At 44.7% G+C, this 27,852-nt stretch overlaps 1 protein-coding gene and 1 pseudogene across 1 annotated transcript in view; one reads left to right on the plus strand and one right to left on the minus strand.

Moving 5' to 3' along the window:
* Nucleotides 1–27,852, minus strand: part of ABCC4 (ATP binding cassette subfamily C member 4 (PEL blood group)) — a 257,587-nt gene that overhangs the window by 205,415 nt on the left and 24,320 nt on the right. The window lies entirely within an intron of this gene.
* On the plus strand, nucleotides 8,703–9,083 carry LOC142460911 (small ribosomal subunit protein eS19 pseudogene; annotated as a pseudogene).

The raw sequence follows: 27,852 nt of genomic DNA on the forward strand, positions 1-27,852 counted from the left end.
AGCCATCCCGCCACCCAATTCTGCCCCCAACCTTCCTTCTCTCCATGCTAGTCCCTCGAACCCTTCTCTTTTTCTTTCCTAAGACTCTCTTTCCTTCCTCTCTGTCCCACTTCAGACTCTAACTCTCTTCAAAACAATCGCAGCTCACAAACTCCGAAGCCCTGTCACCACACGCGGTGCCTGGCTTGGGAGAAATACTCCGTGAATAGGTACACGGTGGATAAACAAGAGGACGGATGTATGCATTATCACATAAGATAGATGTCTGGATCTCCTTAAAACATGACCTAGAGTACAATTCCACACACATGCAACGCAACTCGGCCAAGTTCAAACAAATGCAGAAAAGCTCAAGGGAGGCAGAAGAGACCACCGTTCCAGCCCAATGCACCGCAGCCCACACCATCGGTTCCAACAGGCCAGAAGGACTCTCGGGCAACAACTGACAGAGTGTTGAGGTCTTTTGCTTGTGGCTGTTTACTATGGCTTCATCTGTCGGGAATTTGAAGCGTTCCGGGTAGCATTTCCTACTGCATGGGTCTATGTGGTCTGATGGGAAAGAGCATGAGAACAAGGTGCCCGCCTCCTGGAACAGCAGCCATGGCTTCCACTCTCTGATTTTGAGCAAAGTCTCGGCCGACTGCCTCATACACACAAGTAGAGGCAGGAATAAACACTGGTTTATCTACAGCCGGCCAGACCCCACCTTTCTCTTTCCCCCTCCTTTCCCTTTCAGCTCTGTAGGTCAGACCTCTCAGTCTCCTAATGCCTACAGGGCCCCTCCCATCACCTGCCTGCCCCCCCCACCCCCTACCTCCCTGACTTTTCCAACAACTGGCCAGAATGAAACACATTATTGTATTACTTGATATTTACTAAATCAAAGTTGTCTTTTTAATGGACGAGCTCGACATTTAATATTTCTCCCAAATTTTGTATTTCAAGTCTTTAACTCCTGGTTACTCTGCCATGACCCTAAAACGGTTATTTTATAAAAGAAAAGAGGTTTCTCCACCCCACCCCCCGCCCCGCCCATGAAACTCAGAAGAACAAGCTGCTTGGCATAGCAGATGCTTGTGCCAAAGATGCAGGTCAGACTACATTTCTGTGGCTGCTGCTTATTCGGAGTTTTCAAAATGCAGAAAATGTCGATGGAAACAGCAGCGGCACAGAGTAAGCAACTAGTCAATGCCAGCAGATACGATTTGGGGCTCAAGAGGGATGAATTGGAGTTTACATCATTGAATTGATTAAATCAAGAGAGAATAAAACGTTTCCACATAAGATGTTTACTTAAGGAAAACAAACAAAAAAAAAAGCAGCATGCCTCAGGAAGCCTAAGTATCCTCCTCCTTCCCCACTCCTCTCACAGGGAGAAAGCATTCACTCAGGCTGCTAAATGACTGAAACGTTATGAGCAAAAACACAATACTTGAGAGGTCTTGCCATTGTCTTGGGTCCCTGAAAGCCTGAGTTTAGAAATGTTAGCCAATCATAATTTCCTTCAAACTTCCTCTGTATTCAGCTCTATGGCAAGTTCCTTTCACTGTAGGACTGAGCATCCTTGCAGAGTGCTGCCCAATTCTGGATTGCTTTGTTCCTTCAATAAACTCTTTAATTTTTAACAGAAGCTCCAATTTTGATTGTTTGAGGCTCTCACATCTTTACTAGAAATACATGTGCACAGCGCTGGAAACACGGGTTTGGGGAGACGGTACCTCCCTGTCCTATCACATGAACATGATAATGAACGTCTGTGCTCAGGGAAGACTCAGGACCAGAAGGGAGCTGTGCGCAAGGGTGGCCAAGAAGGTCAAAGCCAGGAACTAGCTAACAGTGTATCTTAAAATTACACAGGATAAAGGACACCATAGGATGGCACTCCTCTACTGCAGGCAGATCACTAGTGTCTTTCCTGGTGTCACATATCCAAAGAGGTGACAGAGGCCCTCCTGATACACATCTTCAAATCCTACATCAACTAAACAGCCTGTTCCCCACATTCAATGGCCATTGCTTCTCCTACCCTGGCTGAGATTCCAACAGCTCCCAAAACTCCCACAGCAGAGAGATTAGCACACAGCTGGTGCTCTCCTGTCCCCAGTGTTTTCTTTTACATGATTCCACTGGAAAAAATAAATGGTACGCTTGGACTGCATTTCCTAAGACAAGTCACGGAATAAACATAATTGGTGAAATAATCCTTCCAGGATTCCTAACAGTGAATCCTGATGGATATGTGTGTGCTGGATAAACAGAACTGGATAGCAAGTAGTACAAAGAGCAGAAGGTCTCAAAGATGCTGTCTTCTATATATGGCCCTCAGACCCTTTCCTATATATGTATATATAAAATAAATGTACTTTAAAAAGGTTAAGAGCTTTTATGCCTCTGACCCATAAAAATCAATTGCTTGCACAATATCTCTTCCACCTGATATCATATTTCAATCTAGAAATTGTCCGAAGCACCTTCTTTTAAAAAAAAAAAAAAAAAAAGGTTTTCCCCAGACTTCCCTGTCTGTTAATGACAATTACATTTCCCAAGTTGCTCTGAGGAAAATTCTGAGCTCTCCGCCTCCTCTCTCCCACACATTTCTACCTGTGAAACCCATCCCGAAATCACCAGGGTGACCACACATTTCTACCTTTGAAACCATTCCGAAATCACCAGGGTGACTCTCCTCCCTATGAGGCACATCCTTTGGCCTCCATCCTGCTAGAGTTTCTACTTTGTAACCATTTGAAAGGCTGTTTCACTCGCTCCCACATACCTTGGTGTTTTTCTCCAAAGTAGGAGTTTTTCTGTATAAGGTTTCCTGTTGTATTGGTCATGCCTAAAACAGTATGTGGCATGTAGAAAGCACTCAGATTTGTCTTATGAATGAGAAATCCCTAATTTTAATATGCTTATCATTTACATGTTTTGTATTGATATTTTGCAGAAAGGGGGTTTTTCTGTTCCCATAAAGAGTTGCAGTCTCAGAAAGAACCCCACAGGCTCTACTCTCTGCTGTGGGGTTGCTATGAATCACACTGGACTCAATGGCACTGAGTTGGGGTTTTGTTGGTATAGTAATATTTATGCATGTGTGCATATTTACAATAACATGAAGAGCCCTGGCAGCATCATGGGTTAAGTTTTGGCCCAGAAAAACACAAGGTCCGTGGTTCAAACCCACCAGCCACTCCAAGGAAAAAAGAAGAAGCTTTTTGTTTCTGTAAATATTTATGATAGCCTCAGCAACGCCATGAAGCAGTTCTACTCTATCCAAGAGGGTGACTAAAATCCATCATTTGTGTGTGGTGTAGAAAGGAACCATGAAGAGTTGCTGATACAAATGCTAATTATGTCTGTAATCATACAGGCCGGCACTATCATGTAAAGGTGTCGGACTGCTAACTTCACAATTAGCCATTCAAATCTGCTCCCATTAAGATTTACCGCCTCGGCAATCTGCTATTAGGGTCACTAGGAGGCAAATTCAATTCAGTGGCAGGGGTAAAAGCACTAAGAGGCTCTGGTGGTACGTGGTTAGGCAATTGTCTCTGCTGCCATCAAGCCAATCCTCATACTTACGCAGTGACCCTACACAGTAAGTAGATAAGCACTTCCCCCTGGGTTTCACAGAGTGTAACTTTTTACAGTAGCAGAAAGCCTCATCTTTCTCCCCTAGAGTGGCTGTTGCTGGCCTGTAGGGTCCCGATGAGGAGGCATAACAAAAGCACTAGCTTTTCACCTGGAATCTGCAGGTGGGTTAGGGTTAGGGTGCATGTCCTAGTCAGTGAGAAACGCAATGCTGATTGGGAAAAGGTCAGTGTAGGAAGCTGCCAGGATGCCCTTTCTCCTCGTTCACCTTAAGCAACTCGACTCTGGCTCCAAACTAGCATGTCCTACAGAGCCAAAAGGAAAACAAGCTCACTAGGGCCACAAAATTTTGAATGGCCAGGCTCCAACAAGAGCCTGGCCAGTCTGTTCTTCAGCCTCTGCCCCATCCTCTGCAGCCCCAAATAGCTGTTCTCCGTGCCCTCAGTTTCAACTCTCACACAAGCTCAGAACTCACTGGAATCCATACATCCCCCAGATCAGAACATCCACAGCATCAGTGAACTTTCTCCAAGCGGGTCACCCCTATTTTCCTGGAATGGGTCAGCAGCCAAGTCGAACGAAACACTGCACACAACAGCAAGCTCTAACGTCTTTCCTCATTCCTTTCCGAGGGGCTTTCGTTCCTAAAATTTCCCTTCTCAAGTGGGTCACACCTTGGGCTGCTAACCCCAAGGACCGAAAGTTCAAACCCACCAGCTGCTCCTCAGCAGACAGACAAGACGTTCTCTTACGGTAAAGAGTGACAGTCTTGGAAGCCCACTCTTACGGTAAAGAGTGACAGTCTTGGAAGTCTTGCTGTCCTACAGTGCTCTGATTTGGCATTGACTCAGTAGCAGTGCATTGCACACTGGGACTACGGCTCCTAGGAATTTGACGTGGAAAGAGAAGAACCTATACTTTGCATGTCCAATTCTCCAAAGCAGCAGTGCAAACTCTGTTCACCCGTTCCCAGAGATGAGCCCTCTGCCCTGGGCTCCCCTCAAGTCCTCACATGCTGTGGGGCACTGCAAATACTTGACCTCAGAGCTTCCTCCTGCATCCGCGGCCATCTAGTCGATCCCAACTACAGTGACCCCTCAGGGAAAAGCAGAACTGCTGCTAAGGGTTCCCAAGACTGCAAATCGTTGTGGAAACAGTCTATCACGTTTTCCTTTGTGGAGCAGGAGGTGGGTTTGAACTGTCAGTCTTTCAGTTAGAAGCTAAATTGGATACCCAAAATTGGGGGGATAAAGGTATGAATTGGTTGGCTTAAAAACTTTCATAGGTGGGGGAACATATTCACAGGAGTATAGGATTAAGGTGTAGGTGTTAATTAATTGCAATTGTGAGGCTAAAGAATAATGTACAGGTGCCAAGTTGGCAAGGGGTGAATAGAGTTAGTTTGTTTGTTGTGCCAACCTGGCCGATAAATACATTTGGGGTTAATTGAAGGGCAGAGGGATACTTGGCTCAGTATGCCTCACCTTTCGAATTCTCAGGTCTCTTGCTTTCTGATGGTTGGACCAGGGTTCAGTTGACTTAGCCAGTTCCCTGCTTTAGCTGGCAAGGCCCACTTCCTGCAAGACATCCCCAAGGAAAACCCACATGGACCTACCCCAAAGCAGCCCTGGGTGCTGGAGCAGCCATGTGCCAGCGCTGAGATGCTTACACATTCCCTGACTCAGCTTTCCCCCTGCAGTCGGCATCACTGTGTCTGTTTTGTGAGATGGAGGAGGACTTTGTGGACTGGTGTTGGACATATGGGTTAATGTTGGACTTGTGGACTTGGGCAGCACTGGGTTGGGATGTTTTCTTGATGTTTATATAAAACTGTCTCTTAGACGTGAGTTTCTGTGGATTTATTTCTCTAAAGGACCCAGACTGACACAGAAGCTGATCATTTAATCCACGGTGTCACCAAGGCTCCTTTCTCTGCATCCACTCCAGCCTCCGCTTCTCTTTGTTCTCCATCTACTAATCCCACCCAAGACTTCAGAATCGCCACACTCCTTCCCACACATCACTCAACACTTGGAGTCCTAATGGGTACAAGTTGGGCTGCTAAGCCAGTTTTCCAGTTCAAAGATGAGGCTTCCAGACTGCAAACACACAGGGCAGTTCTACTCTGTGCCGTGGGATCGCTCCGACACAGAAATCATCAGGTGGCTGTGAGTTTTTTGAGAGACACCCACACCAAGAATCTCTACAACATTTGATTTTTTTGAAAGGCGTATGACACTGTGTTAGCCTGGGTACACTAGAGAAACAAATTCAAAGAGACACTCATAAGTGTGTAAGGAAGAGCTTTGTATACAAGAGCAATTGAATATTGAGAAAACGCCCCAGCCCAGTCCAGACCAAGTCCATATGTCCAATATAGTAGCCCAAATGTCCAATGCCAATCTATAAAGGCTCTTCAAGCTCATGAAACGGATGAAATGACACCGAATGCAGGAAAATCACAGACCAGTGGGTGGAAAGTCTTAAGGATCCAGTGTTGGTGGACGCATCTCAGCATTGGCAGGGCTCTCTGTGTGGCTCCTCCAGCTGAGGGCACTAACATTGCTCCATGTGTCTTATCAGCTAGAACAGGGGTGCTCAATATGTTGATCGCGATCTACTAGTCATCGCAAAAGTAGTGTGGGTAAATCGCCTGGCATTAAAAAATAGACATCAGCCTATCATCAATCCTGTCATGTCATTGATACATAGCGCAGCCAATCAGATGCAATCTTAGGTGTCAAACGCATGCGCAAACAACTGCGCTAAGTGCAGCAAAACCAACAAGCTAAGTTATCGCCAATTTTTAGATCTTGTTTTTTTTTCTCTTAAAGAAAGAAAAGGGTATTAAAATGAGTGGGGGAGCCGGACCATGTAAGAAGACAAAAACTTATCACTTTCATACGGAATGGGAGATTTTGACACTACAAGCCGACATTCAGCTGAAGTCCAGAGCGCATGCACAGTTCTGGAACTTACTCGCAGAGGGAAAGTACCCAAACATGAGAAAACGTGCTACCTCCTTGACTGCATGATTCGGCTCTACTTATTGATGTGAGTCAGCCTTTTCCCACATAAAGCTCATTAGTCCAAGTACCGTTCCACCATGACTGGTGATCAGTTGGAAGTGTGCTTGAGGCTGGCTGTCAGCAGCTACTGTCTGGACTGTGCATCCCTGGCTCATTCCATCCAGTGCAAGGCATCAGAGTAAACTCAGGTCATGACAAAAATGTACATAGTGAATTGTGTTGTTTTGTGCAGTATGGACTCATGCGGTTATGCGAGGTACATAAACATACATTGTACATAGAAAGAATAATCGATGCATGTATGAATCAATGTAATAAATAAATATATGTGTGTTGCCTTTTTATAGTTGGCAGATCATTTTGACTAGATCATTTTATAAGTAGCTCGCATGCTGAAAATATGTGAGCACCCCTGAGCAAGAATGTCTCCCAGGGAGTGTATGTCTGTCCTGCCTCCGATGAGCTATTAATCTCCTTAGCGCCTCCAAATGAGGTCATCAATTTGAGACCTCATTGACAGGCTAAACTCCCACCAAAGGAGTTTTTTCCTGGGAGTTCTGGCTAGAAGGAGAGGACAGGCTGATAGGATTATATGATGCAACTGTGCCTGTTTACAGAGTTCATTGGGATTGTAAAATCTTGGTCCTCCTCTAATCGTGTACTCACTGTCTCAACGCAAGAACACTTTGTTCTGATGACCCGGCATTCTGTGATGCTCACCTTCCAGGCAGGATCACGGAAGACAAAATGGGTGCATACGCAAATGTGGTGACGAGACCGGATGGTGCCCGGCTATCAAAAGCTATAGCGTCGGGGGTATTAAAAACTTGAAGATAAACAAGCGGCCAGTTAGCTAGCTAAGAAGCAGCGAAGCCCACTTGGAAGAAGCACACCAGCCTGTGTTATCATGAGGTGTCGATGGGATCAGATATCAGGCATCAAAGACCCAGAACAAAAAATCCTATCACTGTGAATGTGCAGAGTGGCAACCCAAAGCCCATCTGTAGACAACTGAACATCCCCTCACAAAAGGGCCCAAGGAAAAGATGAGCCAGTCAGGGTGCGGTATAGCACTGACAAGACATACAACTCTCCTCTAGTTCTTCAATGCTTCCCCCACTAGCATGACCCCAATTCTACCTTACAAATCTGGCTAGACCAGAGCATGTAGACGGGTACAAATAAGAGCTGGAAAGACAGGGAATCCAGGACAGATAAACCCCTCAGGACCAATAATGAAAGAAGCAATACCAGGAGGTATAGGTCAAAGTGGGGGGAGGAAGGAGGAACCAATCACAATGATTGACATATACCTCCCTCCCAGGGGAGCAAACAGCAGAAAAGTGGATGAAGGGAGACAGCAGTCTGTGTAAGACATGAAAAATATAATAATCTTCAAGTTATCAAGAGTTCATGAGGGTGGGAGGGTGGACAAGGGGGGAAAGGAGCTCATATCAAGGGCTCAAGTAGAAAGAAATTGTTTTGAAAATGATGATAGCAACAAATGTACAAATGCGTTTGACACACACAATGCATGTATGTATTGTGATAAGAGCTGTATGAGCCCCCTATAAAATGATTTTAAAAACAAACAAATAAATTTGGGTCTCTAACATGGGCGCCATTTAGGTGGGGAGAGAAAGACTGAACTGATGGCAATGATCAACCTGTAATGCCCACCCACCCCCAGGGAGAAGAACAGAAATGTGTGTGAAAGGAACCAACGGATAGTGTAAGATATGAAAATAATAATGATTTATAATTTATCAAGGGCTCACTGGGGTAGGAGAGTAAGAGAGGGTGGGAAAAAAGAGGAGCTCATACCAAGAGCTCAAGTAGAAAAAAAATGTTGGTAAACTGATGAAGCGACATAAGTACAAATGTGCTTGATAAAATTGATGTATGGATTACTAGAAAAGCTTTAAGCATCCCCAATAAAATGATCTATACATTTTTTTAAAAAGAAAGTAGAAAACCCCACTGTTTCCTTTTGCTTCACACATTCAGAATAAACGGAGTTTCTGAATGAAAATACAGAACTGCAGTGGCGCCCTGTCCCCTGGCCAGGAGTGAGGAAGCCACACGATGCCTGGAGTTGCTGTAAAAGACAGGAAGCGGCAGGAGTTCGTGGAGCTCTGGAAGTCTTCCTCAAATAGTCTGGGAAACTGAAAGTCCCTGAAGGGGCAGACCACTGCCAAGCTTGCTCCCTATGAGGAGAACTGGAGCTGCCACCACAACAAAGCACCTGTCCCTTCCACGGGGTGCCAGGGCCAGCTCCAGGACCAAGATCTATGGGGGATGGTAGAGCAAGTGTCATGACCAGCCACCTCAGCTGGAACTCCAGGCTCTGGAGGGGCTCAGATGATGGAGAAGGAGCAAGCTGACGGCCACAAGCTGACACCTCACAGTCAGGGAGATTTGGACAGAATCGCCGGACAGGTGGCAGCTGCCAACAGGGAACATTAAAATTAATGATGTTGGGTTAATAAATTGCTTCATTCATAAAACGTTTTTAAAATAAGAACTACCATCAATTACAGTCTTGGAAAGCCACCAGGGCAGTTCTATCTTCTCCTACAGGGTCACTGTGAGTCAGAATTGACTCAATGGCAGTGAGTGGAGGTCCTCACAGTTCAGGGCGCATGGTTCCAGAGACCCTTCTCGCCCCTAGAGCATAAGAGGCAAATGACTACAGGAAGGGCAAGGAAGTCAGGGATTCAAGGTACTGCCTACCAGACCAGCAACCACGGGGGGATAGACACCCCAACTCCCACCCCTGCCTGCCCACCCTTCCACCAGTGACACAAAAGAAGGGGGATGGAAATAAAGGCTTTAAATCCAAGAGGCCCTAGGAGTCCAATGTATCATTCAACTTCTTAACCAACCTCGGAAAACCTGACAGAATCGACCACTCTGGTTGGCAATCAGTTAATCACTCCAAAGTGCTGTGCTAAGCTCCATATTGACATATTTTACACAGTGTTCTTAGTCTGCGTATTATAACAAACCCTTTTATACCAAAACTAAACTCACTGCCACGGAGTCAAGCCTTGGTCGCGGAAACTGCTCCGTGGGAGAAAAATGAGGCTTTCTGCTCCGGGAAATATTTCCAGCATTAGAAACCCCAAGGGGCAGCTATCCTCTGCCCCCTTGGGTCAGTATGAGACAAGTAAAGCTCACCATATTTCTAAATGATGCAAGCTTTTTTTTCTTTTTAAATAATCTGGGGGTATTTAGTGAAACCTATAAAGCCTGATATGTTTAACTTGTACAAATGCATCGCAAAAATTTTAACTCTGGAAGAAAGAAATCACTTTCCTTTCCAATAAATGGCAAGAGCAATACACCCAGGACATTAGACGGTGCTGACTATGTACTTAAGAATGGTTACATGGCTCAGATTTAAGGAATCGCTTCAGTTTTTAAATTATACTCATAATACCTAAACAAGATTAGACTCGTCACAAACAGACAAGAACAGAGAAATGGCAAAATATATTACCATGCTAGACTACTTTAGAGCTGTTTTAAAACAACAGACGCAGGATCTGTTTGTTAGTAACAGAGGTTACATAACCAAAAGGTATTATTTATAGTAGACCTGGTACTATGCGTTGGTAAAGCCTGCGACTCGACGCCACTGAGCCCGTTTCCCTTCCTAGTGAACCCTAGGGTACAACAGAAAGAACCGCTCACAATTGTTATGTTCGAGACCACGGCTGCAAGTCTGAGTCAATTCTTCTTGCTAAAGCTCTTCCTGTTTTATTGCTGCCCCCCCCCTCACTTTGCCAAGCATGAGGTTCTTCTCTGGGGATGAGTCTCCCTGATCTGTGCAAACTCCATGAGGTGAGGGCTGGCCATGTTTCTTCTAAGGAGTATTCTTCTGGCCATCCATCTTCCAAGTCCATTTGTTGGACTTTCCGATACCATCCTCAGTCTGTTTCAGCTCATTGTAGCAGTGACTGTGTCACTAAGACAACCCTAAGAGGACTTCTACCCCGTTACATCGGGTCACTATGAGTCAGAGCAGACTCAAGGCCACCTAACAAAAACAAAGAAGCAGATTATGTACAGATTAAGTACAGATTAAGTACAGACAAACAGATTAGGTACAGATGAACTAAAACAAAACTCACTGCCCCAAAGTCAACTCCAGCTCATAGCAAACGGATGGGGCAGGGTAGAACTGTCCCTGTGGATTTCTGAGACTTGCCCTCCCGAGGGCAGCTGGTGTCTTCAAATTCCTGTTCACTGGTAAACTACAGCACCAGGGCTCCTCCTGAGCTAATAGGAGGGAATAAAACCATTCACCTACAGATACACCATGACTACTTCAAAGAAACAGAGCCCATGTAAAGATTAAAATGTACTTTTAGGTCTTTTTGAAAGAAGGGAGTGCTCTGCTTAGGACAGGCTATTTTGGTGGAGGATAAAAGTACCATCTCATTTCTTGGCCTAGGTGGGTAGTGTTTATCTAAGAGTGTTGAACTTACAACTGTAAACGATATGTTTCGTTTAATAGTCTGTATCTGCTTTATAATATACAGGTTAAAAACCTTGGACTGTGAAGGTAAGTAGAAAACTGTGCAATATGCCAATGTAATTGCAATGGACATATTAACAGTGGGCATGGAAATATGTACGGTCCATATCACACGTGCAGTGACGCAACAAAAGTGGGTTTGTACACACACTCACAGAAGCACTGAAACACTCTTCATTCACCACCTTTGCAAAGAAAAGAAAAAACTGAACATCCAGGGGAGGAAGAGTTAAAACACGATTGCCTATGAGTTGACACTTAAAAATAAGCTGAGGCGTTCGTCATACTGGCCCCTCTACTCTTGTATATATTTGTCATTTCCATTATAAAGGGGGAGGAAGGCAGGGTGGGCTGCAATCCACTGGATAAGCAGTTTACTCTAGTGGGGGGGGGGGAAGGGGGGGACTACCAGCGGTTAGAAAAGTGCTTACTAACTTTCTAGTCAACAATCTGCACGCTGCGTTTGTGGGGCACCTCCTATTATTGTTGAGTCACAGTTTATAGGACATATCCGTTTCCTATTCAACAATTTACACACACTGCGTTCAGTGATCGTGGTAGCAATCCCCTCAGGGTAGCAGCACTATTCCCACTTCCACCCTGGGTCCCGTCTTCCCAGAGCCTGCCTGCCTTCTACACTTTGTCGGTGGAGTACCAGTTGCCCTTCTGGTCTCTCCCGGTGGATTGTTCTGAGGAGCATGTTCCTCACGGGTTTTCCCGTTCACTTTATAGGTGTGTTTATCGTTTGGGTGAAAGGTGATACCTGGGAGATTTTGTAATCTCTTCATGAATAAAGGGCTTCATTTCGTTCAATCGAAAAGGCGTGCTGGCAGGAAAAACTGGCCGAAGACCAGCCAACCCACCACGTCCACTGTTTGACTCATCTCATTAGTGGTGCCATCAGGAGGGATGGACCACGCACCACACGGGTGACGCTCTGGGGGCGGGGGGGAGACACCAACATAATTGTCTACCATTTTTACGGTGCTTTGGCAGAAATGTATTCAATTTTACGCACGCATGAAAAACCAAAAATCCCTGTAGTTAGCTACAAGAACCAAACCCTGTTATGGTCAGTTTACATGTATTCATATAGCCAAGAGGCTGAAAATCTAGCCTAACTTACTTTTTGAATCTTCAAATGTGTGCCTGCCTGACTACCATGACACGTCAAGCAACATGGTTTCATCTTCACTCGACTCAAGTATGCACTGTTTTAGTTTCTGACAATGGATCGTCACAAGTGTTGTCAAATGTTCTGGTGTGTTAGCTACAATATTGTGGTAATCAGTATCTGTGAACTATTATCAGTGAACTACTAATTAAAGGAAAATATGAATATTCAGAAAAGACTGCCACTTAGTTATTACTAATATCACAACCAAGAGTATTCAAATACAATGTCGAATGCTTTTAAAGAACAATTTGTTGGTATTCATATAAGCTAGGAAACACTGCAGTTGAGCAATTTACAACTCCATATTTATGAACTGCTATTAAAGGACTGAAACCCTACTGGTACTGCAGGATAAGTATTGGACTGCTAACAAGGTTGGTGGTCCAATCCCAACCGTTAGCTACTGACTCCATGGCAGAAAAATTAGGTTATCCCCATGAAGTTTTACGCTCTCTGACGCCCTATAAAAGATCACCATGAGGCAGTGAAGTGTTTCTTTAATTAACATCAACAATAAACACTTCGGAATTTGTACCAACTGTTACAGGACGAGACCCATGAGGGATGGGGGGGTGGGATGTGGCACTGCAAGTGACTTCACTCAGTGACACCAACCCAAGTGATGCCACTGCACCTCGTCCATTCCTTGTAGTCCGCCCTTCCATAGTCAGAGCATGTGTGAAAAATAGGAGGGCCAGGAAGGGCGGACAAGGAATCTATGCTTCCTAGTTCCCCTTGCCATTCAAGGAGGCCATGAAACGTCCTGCCATGTGTAAGGAAGACGTAGCCCACTCCCACGCGTGGCCCAGGCCTTGAATCCATCACAGCCCGGGTGAAGAAACCACTTAGCATCCCCCAAGTGAACCACAATAGAAAGCTGGCCTATCTCCATGCAGATCAATCACCCGGGGATCATGCTAGGCTACAGGTTCTGAGGCACTAAGTCTGGAGTGGGGCCTAGGATCCTGCATTTCTACCAAGCTCCAAGTTATGGCACTGTGGAGTCCTGGGCTGGGTTGCACTGGGCTGCTCTGTGAGCCACACCTTGAGTAGCGAGGCTGCCTGCCAAAATTTCTGTTGCTTCTGCTGCTTCAGAGATTAGCAAATGATGAGTGGCAGGTACAATACACCAGAAAGAACACCATGAGAAGCAGCCAGCTGGCCTTTCTCTCTAGAGAAAAGGCTAACGCAGTCCTATGATGAACTCAAGTCTGAAAGAGCAACTAGTAAATGATTCCTGAGACAGCTGCAAACAGATGACCTTCGTGCATGCAATGTGGTAAGACCTGACTGGGTTCCTCAGAACAGTGTCTGACATCCTGAGTCAGAGGCAGGACTGTAAACAGTGAGCTCCCCCAGGATTGTCACAGGAGCAACAAGGGAACAGTGCACGATGACCAGCCTGGCACTCAGAGGACAAGAAGGTCAAACGTGGGCCCCAGTAAGCCAGGCCATTCCTACTCAGAAACCCACACTGAGCTTGTTTATTCTCTGAGGCCACAGCCATGATTAACAGATTATTCATCCATAAAACCTTGGCAAATATTTGCATCACCTCAGCACTCAACATCCTGGTGTTTAAAAAGTCCGAGAACAAAATCTCTCATTTGTCCCAAACATTCAGGACACAGCTGCAAACTTGGCAGCACTGTTCAAAGATACTTACTTTGAAATGTTCTGATTTGCCGCTTGGGCTTGGGCTTGGGCTTGGGCTTCCATTTAGTTTGTCCTCCTACTTACATAGCAGGCATTGGGTCTAAAAGAAACAGAGCCTGGGGCGATTTTGCAAAAACTATGAGAAAGAAGCGGGGCCTCCTTGACCTTACACATCACTACAGTCAACAGTCTGGAAAACATGTTGAACTCATTCACGGGGCACCCAGAAGGTTCATCCGGGCCCAAGAACTCAAGACTAGTAAAGTCTCTGCCCCTGAGCTTGTGGTAAAGATATAACCAGTTTAAGGTTAATCTGGTCCCTTGTTCTCTTTCATTTACATTGGTACCAAACTGGGAAATGATACAAGGATATTCTCAAAAAGAAAAGCTGTAAACAGCCATAAACTAGATAGGCAGCCTATTCCAATGGCTTCCCTTTGTAAGCTCCAGTAAAGGCTACCCTGCACATATCAAAAGGTGAACGTCTGATCGTGGGACAAGCCAGATCACTCCTGAAAAATAGGCGGAATCGAATGGGAGTAAGCTCTGGGGGAAGGCTTTCCTGGACAACATAGAAGAAGGTTTATTCATCACATGGGAGAGGAGCAGTCAGAAATCTGAGGCCCATTTAGTCTCAGAAAGCCCAAAGGAATCCTCAAAGTCCTGTGAGGGACAAGCAAATCCGTCTAGGAAGAAGGACAGCCAGAATACTCCTTGAAAACAAGAATGGTGAGGCTTTGTCTTATATATATTTGGACACGTTATCAGGAGATTAAAACTAAAAAAACACAACTCACTGCCATTGAGTTGATTCTGATTCATGGTGAACCTATAGGACACAGTTCCTGAGGCTGTAAATCTTTATAGGATTAAAGAGCCTCGTGGGAGCATGGAGCAGCTGGCAGATTTGAACTGCTAATCTTGTAACAGCCCAACATATAGCCAACCCACTAAGCCACCAGAGCGCCGTGGTTCAGAAAAGGGCCTTCGAAAAAGAAGACATGTTCAACAGCTGCTGCAGCACTGCATTCAAGCATCGCAACAACTGATGGCTGGGGTGCACGGTGTCACCCATGGGGCTCTAAGCGTAGGACCGGCCTGGATGGTACCTAACAACTGTTCAAAGAAGAAGCAAAACAAGGAAGGGTGGGATCAGGTTATGAGAAGCCTCAATCAGCATTCCCAGGCAACCTTCCTTAGCCATGAGAAACCAAAGAACACTTTGGAACCAGAGAACGAGATGTGGTGTTTGGCTTTCCGAAAGCCTGGTTTACGTTCATTTTGTGAACTTTTGAAAGTCACCTCATTCCAAGAAAGGGTTTAAAACCATGAAAACAAAACAACCCAAAAAATTCTGGTCAAGTTGTGGCAGCATAACTATAGAGCAGGGGTCCTCAAACTTTTTAAACAGGGGGACAGTTCACTGTCCCTCAGACCCACTGGAGGGCTGGACTACAGTTTAAAAAAAAACATGAATAAATTCCTATGCACACTGCATATATCTTACTTTGAAGTAAAAAACAAACCAACAGGGCAAAAACACCTGGCGGGCCGCATGTGACAAACACACACTTGGTTTCAGTTTGGGAAGATGAAAATGGTGTGATCATGCAGGGAAAGAGAGGGCAGGAGAAATGGTCTGGACAGAGGTAGGAAATACATGAGGAATTTCCTTTAAGACTGTGGAGTTTACTGGGATGGTGATCTAATAAAGAAGAGACGCCCAGCAAGTCAACAGGCTGGGACAGGGCTCGAGATTTGCATCGGAAACCCTGGATGTGGTTTTACAGGAAATTAGGGGTGTGAGTACAAAGGTGAGACCGGGAGTCAGGAGAGTGCACGAGTGTCAGAGAAAAACTATGCCACAGAGTTGTGTCCAAAGACAGCTGGTTTTGGGGGATTTTTGCAAGTACAACACAAGACCTCTCCTCCGAGGTGCAACTGGGTGGGCTCCAACTCTTGCCTTTTGGCTGGCAGCTGACTTTGCACCACATGAGGGATCCTTTAACATGAAAACCTCCTGCCACTGAGTCTATTTCGACTCATGGAGATGCTGTAGTGGGTCTCCAAGGCTGTAATCTTTATGGACACAGATAGGCTCATCTGTCTGAGGCAGAGGCTGAAGGGTGCGAGCCACTCGTAAAAGGTCAGCTGTCCAATGCTTAGGCAACAGCACCACCAGGCATCAGGGATCATCTTTAAAATGAAAGGCAACAGTTTATATCGACTCCAATGAAAGAGGTATGGAATACTAACATTTTGTTGCTTAAATTCCCGATAAAAAAAACTCCTCTGAAGAAAAACATCCCATCGCCCCATCAGATGCCAAAATGCTCGTGAGGAACACTTAAATAGCTCTGCCTTGGTTTACCCTCACAACATCTCAGAGCTGATCATTTCATACCATTTCCAGGTAAATCTAGGCTGATGTGGACACACATTTCAGTTCCTAAAACAAACAAAAAACGGGTGTCAGCTAAATCTGCACAGAAACACACCAGACTGTATGATCCAAGGATAGTAAATAAGAAAATCCAAGGCTGTAGGTGGGAATAGTATTAAAGCTTCAATTCTGACCACCTGGTGTACAGGAGGCTATTGATGACAGGAAAACCCTAAATCCATTTACAGGGTCCCCCGTGAACGAAGCCTCTGGCAAATCCCTTGACCACTGAGATGCGAACCCGGGACTAACAGAAAGAATGTAGTGGAAAGCAGACCACGGCAGATGTAGTTAGGTTGAAATTTAACACCTTATCATGTCATCACTTCTGATGCATTTATTTTTTCCAAAACCATTTTATTGGGATACCAAATCATTCCATAGTTCAATCATATCAAGCAGAATTGTACAATTGCTGCCACAATTCATTTCAAAGCATTCTTTTCCTTGCTGAACTCCTTGACATCAGCTCCCATTTAATGCACCCACCACCATCACGCACTGTACCCCGTCCCCCGCCAAAAAAAAAAAATCCTTATTCTACTTGCTGTCTTTATAGGTTCATCAATCTTGAGTTTCAGATACTGAAAAACGTCTAACAAAAATTCAGGAAGGTGACCCCAATGACAATAACACATTTGGAATAAAAGACCAATACAAACGAACAAACAAAAAACACAGAAAATGTGGAAAACCAGATCAGGCCTAACATGCATCAGAGGGGGGATCCACTGATAAGGTTTTAGCTGTTCGTGTCAGGTTTATCTTTTTGATCTTCCATAGTCATCTTAAATCTGCTCTAGTTTCTATTATTTTCTGCTTTCTAAATAACTCACTTTCTAAATTATTACTGTCATTATTATTATTCTCTTCTCAATTGAGGGAGGTCTCAATTTTGTTATAACTGTGTTTTTTATATAAAATACAGAGTAAGTAAATCTATAGAGATAGTAACTGGATTAATAATGTCTTAGGGTTACTACAAGGGAAATGGGAGTTAATGAGCACATGTTCTAAAACTGTGACGTCTGAATTGCATCATGTGAGTTATATGTCAATAAAACTGTTGAATTAAAAATCAAATAAGAAACTTGGCGCCAACAAGTCAATTCTAACTCATAACGACCCTATGAGATTGGTGGGCTTGAACTACTGACCTTGTGGCTAACAGCTCAATGCATAGGCCAGTGTGTCACCAGGACTCCTTTAATTAAGTTACTCTTCAAAAAATTTTTTGAGTTAAATAATCAAAATTGCTTAATTTATACATACACACAATAGAATACTATGCATCCCTGAAAAACAGTGACGAAACACGGAGTGACATGGAACGGTCTGGAAACCATTATGCTGAGAGAAGCAAGTCAATCACAAAAGGACAAGTCTTATGCGAGTCCACTACATTAAGAAACACCAATGAAACAAATCTTAGGGACCAATTCCTGAACAAAAGGAGAGAAGGCTATCTATTGGCTATGAATCATGCATCACCCCTCTTTTATGCCTCTCACAAGAGCTACCTAGGAGGAGATGACCTCACATTGTCTGGGAGACCACCCACCTGAGGCTATGCAACATGGAAACAGGGCTGGAACGAATCAATGAGCCCCCTGTGGGAATGGAAGGAGAACCTTTCCAGAAAACCAAACCAACACCAGGGGACAGGAGCATCTGCATTTTGGAGGAGACACTGAAAGTACTCTTGGTAAGTATGGCGGATGACTGGGAAGAAGTAATCACAAATTGGGAAGGGATGCTGAACAATGATTGTAGAGAACGTAAGGGGTCAATGGACCAGATTTTATGATCCTGGGTAGACACTAGGACTACCCAACCCTCAGTGAATCAAACCATGGACAAAGTACAATGATGGCTTTGGGTGCTGACCCAGGGGCTACACCAGAAGGACTTAACTTAGAGGCCTGGCAGAATGAACTGAGCCCTGCCACGATGATGTCTGTGCCCTTGGACTGAGGACAGGGATACCAGGATGGAAGAGGAAGCAGAGAGTGGCTGTGCTACACCTGTGGAAGTGGTGGTCATTGGACCTGGGGTTCGGGGGAATGCAGCTTGGGGGGCATCCAGTGGAAAGGGACCAAGAATCACCATATATTTAGTAACTCAATGCCCCCCTAGCAGTGACATGACAGGTTTTGATCTGTTGGGCAGGGATCTGAACTTGAAAGAATTGATCCGGGAAGTTTCCCCTTAGCACCACATCCCTATACTTAGGATAAGCAGAGCTCAATAGGACAGGAGATGGAACTTTGTAGAGCAACAAGTCATGGGGCTTGCAGCTCCGGGTGGTACTGTACTTGGCATAGACACCTCATACCCAGTGTCCGGAGGACTGGGTCATTGTTAAGATAGATGCTATTAGGGTTACGTCTTACACCACGGGGGAATGATTAACAATATTTGACTTTTCTGTTTCTGTTGGTTTTTTGTTTTTCTGGTTTAGCTTGTTTGTTTATTGGGTTTTGTTGTTGTTGTTGTTGTTGTTGTTTGCTGATTGGTTTTTTCCTGTTGGTGGTATAGTTGGTGTTATGGGGTTTGATTCTGTCATAATACAACCACCAAAGTAAACCTGAGTAGGGCATATCCCAGGGACAAGCAGATTGATTCTGGAACCCCACTTAACTTTAGCCCCAATTTAAGAACAGTCAGTTCCAATAACATGGCCCTGCTGGATACTCTCCTTCATGAAATGATCACTGAAGATAGGGGTGCTACAACAAAGTGTGGTGAAGAAAGCAGATGGTGCCCAGTTCTATACTTGAATATAATTTTATGTCAACTTGAAGATGCATTAAAGTGTAGGGGTGGAGTCCCACCTGTCAATTAGATCAAAGCTCGATGCTATCTCCTGGGGCTCTGGCCTTCTTACCTGAAGGACCCTTTCCCTTCGTGCGTGCTGACCCTGTCAGCTGCCAGGACCCTGCCATGTTTCCACCTACCTCTGATCCACAAGACTTTGTACCCGCAGGCCTGAGATCTTTCTGCGTTCTACATAATTGCACGTGGCTGCGTGAGTCTGGAGAGGGACGTCTAGACGAGTATCGGACTTATGGACTTGAGTTGGACCGGGCTGGGATGTTTTCTTCATAAGTAATTACTTCAATTAGTACTTAATATAAAGCTCGTTCTTACACATGAGTGTCACTGGATTCGCTTCTCTAGCCAAACTGGCCTAACACACTTATTCATAAAAATAATGCATTTCATGATCCATTCTGAAGATAACAGCCATACCCCTAACAAGGAAAAACAGTTCCACTATTCAAATGTTTACACCAACTTCTAATGTCAAAAGTAAAGGTTTTTACCAAGTGGTGCAATTTAAAATTGGTCAAACACGCAATCATAATATAGAGTGGTAATTGGAAGGCAACCACTATAAACCATGAAGAAGGGACGGTCATGAGAAATACAGCACTGACGATCGACAGGCACCCTGGGGCATTGTGTTTATGAGCTGGGCTGCTAAGCCAAGACCAGCGATTAGAGACCAGCAGATAACTGCTCACAGGGAGAAAGATAAGGTTTCTGCCCGATAAAAAGATCGTCTCAGAAACTCACAGGGGCAGGTCTACCTTTGGGGTCTCCATGCGTCAGAATTTACTCAATGGAGTAAGTTTGGTTTTAATAGTTTGGTGAAAGGAGGACTACCAGGTGATTGCATGATGGAATTTTATAAGACCAACAATTTATTCATTGCAAATACTCTTTCGATATAAACCATATGACTATACACATGACCCTCGCCAGATGTAGTACACAGAAATCAGATCAACCACGCTTGAGGAAAGGGATCGTGGAGAAGCTCAATATCATCAGTCAGAACGAGGCCAGGGAAAAGGTAGGAGACAAAAGGGAGAATTACAATGAAATGGGCAAAGATCTAGAATTAGAATTCCAAAAGGGAAAATATGCTCTGCATTCCTCAAGCTGAAAATAACTGAAGGAAAAGAAAAAAAAATTAAGTGAAAAAAAAAAAAACTGAAGGGAAAAAATTAACCCTGTAGTTGCAATATTCAAAGTTTCAATGGGCAAAATGGTGAATGTTGCGAAGAAAGGTGATTCACTAGAATGTAGAAATCATCGATCTCATTAATATTACAAATAAGCAAAATGTGGGTGAAGATTATTTTTAAACTGTTGTAGTCATCGATCAACAAGGAACTTCCAGAAATTAAAGCGGGAACTCAGAAGAGGATATGGAACAAGGACATCAGATGCATGCCGGCTAACAGTAGTGAATACCATACATATGTTTACTTGCATCTTACTAACGATGCAAAGCATTTAACAGTGAGGATCATACCATTGCCAAGACTGGGAATGCCAAACACTTAATGTACCACGTGGAACGTACAAATAGACCAAAGACGCAGTCATCTGAACAGAGAAATAACAAGTGGTTTAAAATCAGGGAAAGTGTGCATCAAGGTTGGACCACCATATTTGTACAATCTGTATGCTGAGCAGATCATCTGAGAAACTGATCTGCATGAAGAATCCAACATCAGACCTAGAGGAAGCCTTCGTCATAACCTGATAGATATGCAGGTGACACAAGCTTGCCTGCTGAAAGCAAAGGGGACTTGAAACACTTAGTGATGAAGAGTAAAGACTACAACTTTCAGCATGGATTACACCTTAAAGCAAAGGTAACAAGAATCCTCATGATGGTCCAATTTCACATCGCAGCATCTCAGCATCAACATAAATGGAGATTTCATTTTATTTCCTTCTATACTCAATGTCCATAGAAGCAGCAGTTAATAAATCAGTCAGGGTGCAGTACAGCACCGACGAAACATACAACATTCCTCTAGTTCTTTAATGCTTCCTCCCTACCACTATCATGACCCCAATTCTGCCTTACAAATCCGGCTAGACCAGAGCATGTACACTGGTACAGTTAAGAGGTCTAGGCACACAGAGTCCAGGACAGATAAGCCCCTCAGGAACGATCATGGGAGCGGTGAGACCATGAAGGTAGGGAAAGGTGGGGGGGAGAATGGGGAAACGGATCACAATGAATTATGTATAACTACCCTCCCCCCAGGTGGACGAACAAAAGAAACGTGGGTGAAGGGAGAAAGCGATCAGTATAAGATATGAAAATAATAATTTATAAATTATCAAGGGTTCATGAGGGAGGGAGGTTGGGAAGGGAGAGGAAAAAATGCAGAGCTGATACCAAGGGCTCAACAAAAAGAAAATGTTTTGAAACTGATGATAACATATGTACAAATGTGCTTGACACGATGGATGTATGGATTGTTATAAAAGCTGGAAGAGCCCCCAACAAAATGATTTCTTTTTTCAATCAAATGATGTTTTGCTGGGAAAATCTGCTGTATACAACCTCTTTACAGTGTTCAAAAGCAAGGTTGTCACTTTGAGGACCAAGGTGACCTGACCCAAGCAAGCTATTTTCCACGCCTCTTATTCCTATGAAAACCCCGTGCATAAGGAAGACCTGAGAAGAGCCTCGGCCTTTTCATCGCAGTGTTAGCAACGACTATTCAATTTATCAAGGGCTGTAAAAAGAATGGCCAAATCTAAAGCACGCTCAAGATGTTCCTTAAAAGCAAGGATGGTCAGACTTTGTCTCATGTACTTGACACAAGTTAGCGGGAGAAACCAGTCCCTGGAGACAGACATCTAGGCGGCTTGATCAAGTCGAGGGTGAGAGAAAAAAGCAAGACCTTCAATGAGATGGAGTGACACGATGGTGGCAACAATGGGCTCAAGCCTAGCAGTGGTGCTTGTGAGGATGGCATGGGGCCAAATAGTGGCTTGTTCCATTTTCCATGGGTCCCTATGACTGGAATGGAACCAGTGTACTGAACAACAAAACAGAGTAACCATTAGAATCTAATTTTTCATTTAATTGTTATAATGTCCCTAACTATCCTCAAAGGAGAAAGGGCTAAGAATTAAGCAAGTAGGCATTGATTTGGGTTAATATTTGTGGAAATTATCCATAAGCTATTAGCAGAAATTGCTTAGGTACCATAAACAAAGCCTGACAGTGGAACGGGAGGTAGGATCCAAACTTCCCAGTGCCTCTGCCAGCTTTGAGTCACACCAAGCAATTTTCCACACCAAGCAGCCCTGTTTCCTTGTAATTATTCCCAAGACCTCTCTTCCAGGTAACAGTTTAGGGAGCCGCTTCATAGGGACATCAGTCATAGGACATGCACATTCTCAGAAGCATTCAGCTGAACAAAAATAATTACACCTAAAAATATAGGGCCAGGGTACCATACTGTACACACACCCTTGAAAATTGATTAACCAAGGAATGCTGTCCAAAACAGTAACAACAATTGAGAATTAACGAACCTTGAGGCTTGTTGCTCAAGTTAAAAGGAAAGAGCTAATAAAAATGATAAATGATATGCTTTCCTGACGGGGCAATGGTATGTCAACAGAGCAGCAATCAGGAAAATTCCAGCTCATACTTTGAAGCATTAAGTCAGCTCTGAGTAGACTAATTCTCAGTGTGGAAAGCTGTGGGTCCAGAAAGCACAAACACATCCGTGGAAAAGCCTCTGTGCATGGTCAATTAAAGGAATTATTGGGAAGGAAACAAATTCCGAGAAGGCATTTCCTCAAACAGCTTTCTTATTCATCATCTTGGTGTCTTCCCATTGCACTTTTGAAAATGTTTCACACAACCACAAAAGTCCAGAGCAATAAAACTTGTCAGACAGTGAAGAGCATGCTCCATAGCAAATGCTTCCCTAGTGAACTGCTAACCCCACTGAGGCCTGTCCACCGTCTCTCCACCATCCTAAAAGCAGCCCCAGCTCCGTCTTTCCAAACCAACAAAGTCCCTCTCTTAAGCCCTCCTGCCGCATGCCTCTTTACCCGAGGTTATTTATCAGTGCCTCAAGGAGGAGGAGGGAAGGAGAAAGGTAGGATCACGCCATACAAGCACACTGCCCGAGGTTGAAGAACCGAGAGAGAAACCCCTAATGGCCCATCTGTGCAATCCAAGTGCAGAAAATGTGTCACACTATCATTCTCCCTCCAAAAGGTTGGAGCCAAGATGGATCTTCTTCTCCATGACCATGAAGGAAGTCTGGCCATTGTCCAAGTCCAGCATATGTTCAATGCCTTTAGTGCTAACAGGGATGTAGCCCACAATTAACCTTTTGATTACCTAGTAAAGGGGTAGTGAATCATCTTGTGTTGCTAGGAGCTCTCAAATGGATTCAGATTCACAGTGATCCTATGTACAACAGAACATCGCAGTCCTATGCAGACCAGTACAAAGCACTACCTGGTCCTGTGCCATGCTCTTAATTACTGTGTTCAAGTCAACTGTTGCAACCATTGGGTCAATCCATCTTGTGGAAATCCCTCCTCTTTTGCCAAAGATGAGGTATTTAGTACTTGTGGTACTTACATAATCTGGTGTCAATTTGAGGATTACGAGTGAAGGAGTGGAGTCTAGTCTGGCAATCAGGTCATAGCCAATGAGGCCTCTGGGTGGGCATGGCCTTCTGAGAATTCTGGGAGCTCCCATATTTCCTCCTCTGCTCACTCCCTGAGAGATGCTCTACTGACAAGACACATGGCACTATGTCCTGGGAGCTGGAGAAACCACATGGACCTACTCTGATGCAGCTGGACCTCTGAAGCCGGAGAAGCCCAATGGAGATCCCTGCCAGTGCTGAGATGGTTGCAACGCCACTAAATCCACAAGACTGCCAACCCACTGACCTGTGATCCTCCTGCATTCAGCATTATTGCACATATTTCTTAAGTCTGAAGAGGACTTTATAGATTGACATTGGACCTATGGGCTAATATTGGACTTATGGACTTGATCTGGACTGGACTGGGATGTCTTCTGAATATTCAATTGCTCTTGTATATAAAGCTCTTTCTTATACACATATAAGTGTCCATGAATTTGTTTCTCTAGTCTACCTGGACTAACACAGTACTTGAGATGAAGTCTCCCCATCTTCACTCACTTCTAAGGAGCATTCATACTGTACTTCCAAGACAGGTTAGCTCGCTCAGAAGAGTAGACCCTATAACTTTCAAAATTCCTCACTGGGACCATAATTCAAATATACCAACTCTTCTTGAATCGCCTTACAAAGAACCATTTGGCTTTTATCTTTGGTTCCTGAGAGATAACCTTTGGAATGTCCCATGTAATTAAAGGACCTTTACTAACAGAGCCCTAGCCCTGTAGTGCTTATACATTGGACTGGGATCCTCTAAGTCAGCAATTCGAATCCACTAGCAGATCCGTGGGAGAAAGACCAGACTTTCTATTCCCATCAAGAGTTACAGTCTTGAAAACCCACAGGGGTCACTATGAGTCAGCATTGACTCAATGGCAGTGAGTTTAGTTCTGGGTTTTTAATAAAACATCCAGAAAACACATGAAGATTTGTGTCAAGTGAGTATAGATTGGCCAGACCCCTGAGGTCAATTGGTCAGCTGACCTCAGGAAGGAAGTGGGCTTTAATTTAATCAATCGGACATATTCAATGAGGCCCTAATCATGATGATACCATGAGGCCAAGTAAAGTCACAAGGGGTCCCTGTGAAAGACTACCATCTATGAGAATGCCATTACAGCTTTGGGGACATGAAAGTTCCATGCTTGAACACTTTCTGGACCTCACCCTATGAATCTCTTCCTTTGTGGCTTTTCTGGTTATACTAAATCAGTAGAGTATGGTGAGTTCTGTGAATCATTCCAGTGAATTATCAAACACAAAAGAGAAGGAACTAGCAGATCAGAAAACAGGGGTGTTGGACAGGTTCCCCAACTTTGCAGTTGACATTCTAAAGGGGTGGTGACAAGCCAGCCCTGGATGTGACTAGGAGGACAGAAGAATGGTGTGTATAGAGGGGAATCCCCCAAGTTTGCAGCTGGCACCTGCCCATTTGGCAGTCTGAAGGCATAGATCCTTTAAAACCTATAAAGCCCTGCCTCCTTTTAGGCATCCAGAGGTGGCCAGAGAGTGTTGCCTAGGCAGCTAATGACAAAGGAGGATAGTGGAAAGATGAGGACTGGATCGATTTCCAGGTGGGAATTGGATTCATGCTGATTCTTAATAGGCAGTTACTGCTCAAAGTGGAATTTGCCCACTGTGACCAACCAAACAGGACTGTAAGGAAACAGAAGTTATAACATTAATTCAAATTCATTATTAAGAACAAACAATTACAAGGATCTACATGTGACCTCCTCCCTGGTCCCTGGAGGACGGACAACAGAAAAGGGGGTGAACGGAGACGCCAGATACGGCAAGATATGACAAAATAATAATTTATAAATTATCAACGGCTCATGAGGGAGGGGGGGCGGGGAGGAGGGGGAAAAAAGAGGACCTGATGCAAAGGGCTTAAGTGGAGAGCAAATGCTTCGAAAATGATTAGAGCAGGGAATGTACAATGTGCTTTATACAATTGATGTATGTATATTTTTGGATTGTGATAAGAGTTGTATGGGTCCCTAATAAAATGTTAAAAACACCGATGAGCACATGAAACACGTTATTTCATGGGAAGAGCTGGAAGGAATTATGTTAAGCGAGGTAAGCCAGACCCAAAGGGACAGGTACAACATGAGTCCCCTGAGGTAAGTACAATCAGCATGACAGAAATAGAAGAATAAACATCCATCCCACAATAAACGGGAGGAAGCATAGATAGTTGGAGGGAGGACAGGCCACACCTAGGGAGGTACATGAGAGCCCAGCATAAAGAAGGAGTAGTGGGGTAGGGAGAGGGAGAACCAGGAGGGGGAGAATCCGAATGGATGGTAATGGGGGGGGGGGCAGGGTACTAACCCACCCGGGGGAGAGTATCGGTTGTGTCCCCACAGATCTGGAACATGCATACGGACCCCAACACGACACACCAAACAAGGAGGGCAACGCCAAGTACAGAGGTCTACACAAAGAGGCTGGACGACAAGCCAGCCCAAACCAGAATTAGGCCGACCCCCACACTCGAAGGGAATACCACAGAAAACAAAAATAGATCGTCTGGAGTGGGAAAGGAACTGACCCAACACACCACATCCAGAAGGAAGCTGAAACAAAAGAAGGAGAAAGGACGTAGTGGAGTACACCTGGGTCCACCAAGCCCAAAGTCGATAGACCAGCTAGAAGGGCCCGTCATACAGAGAGGACCATTCAGCTGACCACACTACGAGATACGACATCCTGCACCAACACATGGCCCTACACGGGACAGCACCTGAGACACAATGGGGGATGGGCGACTGAGCTGACCCCGCCACACTGAGGGACAGCACCTGAGACACAATGGGGGATGGGCGACTGAGCTGACCCCGCCACACTGAGGTAAACACTGGGGGCGTGCAAGAGAGCAGCGGAGGAAGCAGAGCAAAGAGAGCCCGAGGGAGTATAAAGGATGGTCTTCCGGGCCAGGACGTGGAGTCTCACAAGCTACACCTAGAAAACACTCCTAAAGGCCAACGAAAGGACCTTGAACTACTAGCAATTTTTCTTTTAATATTTGCTATCTTTTTGTTTAGTCTTTTTTTAACTTGTTTTGTTTTTTACCTTGTAAATTTTGTATGTTAGTGGCTTTTCTGCTTATCAGCGTGTCGATGTTTCTTCTGTCAAAGCCATGTTCTTATGGGCCACTTGGGCGCAGTCAAAGTCATATCCATTTGTATGCACATATTACTATGTCAGCAGGTCCACCTAGACAAGATAGGCTGGACAAATAATGAGAAGAAAACAACAGGACCAACGGTCCTGGAGGGACATGAGAGCGTGGGAGGTAGGGGAAGGGAGGAGGTGTCGCCCAACACAGGGACAAGGGAACAGCAAGTGGTTCAAAACCAGAGGAGGGAGGGGAGGGGAGGACTGGAAGGGAGTGACCAAGAGCAAGGTAACTGAGAGGAACTACTGAATCCAGAATGAAGGCCAAACATGGTAATGGGTCGGGAGGAAAGCGAAAGGAAATAGAGGAAAGGAGTAGGAGGCAAAGTGTATACAGAGAAGCCTAAATACAGACATGTACATATGTAAATATATTTATGATTATGGGGGCAATAGATTTATATGCACATATTTATAGGTTCAGTAGTAGGGTAGCAGATGGACATTGGGCCTCCTCATGCATAATCTCCCAATACAATAGCACCTCGCCCTGCTAAGCAGCTATTGCAGGATACCCATCTTCCCGACATGATCACTGAAGACAGCCGTGTGTGTAAGCAAATGTGGTGAAGAAAGCTGATGGCGCCCGGCTATCAAAAAAAGATATAGCGTCTGGGGTCTTAAAGGCTTGAAGGCAAATAAGCGGCCATCTAGCTCAGAAGCAACAAAGCCCACAGAGAAGAAGCACACGGCCTAAGCGAATACAAGGTGTTGAATGGACCATGTAGCAG

The sequence above is a fragment of the Tenrec ecaudatus genome, chromosome 11 (assembly GCF_050624435.1).
Source record: "Tenrec ecaudatus isolate mTenEca1 chromosome 11, mTenEca1.hap1, whole genome shotgun sequence".
NCBI classification, from domain to species: Eukaryota; Metazoa; Chordata; class Mammalia; order Afrosoricida; family Tenrecidae; genus Tenrec; species Tenrec ecaudatus.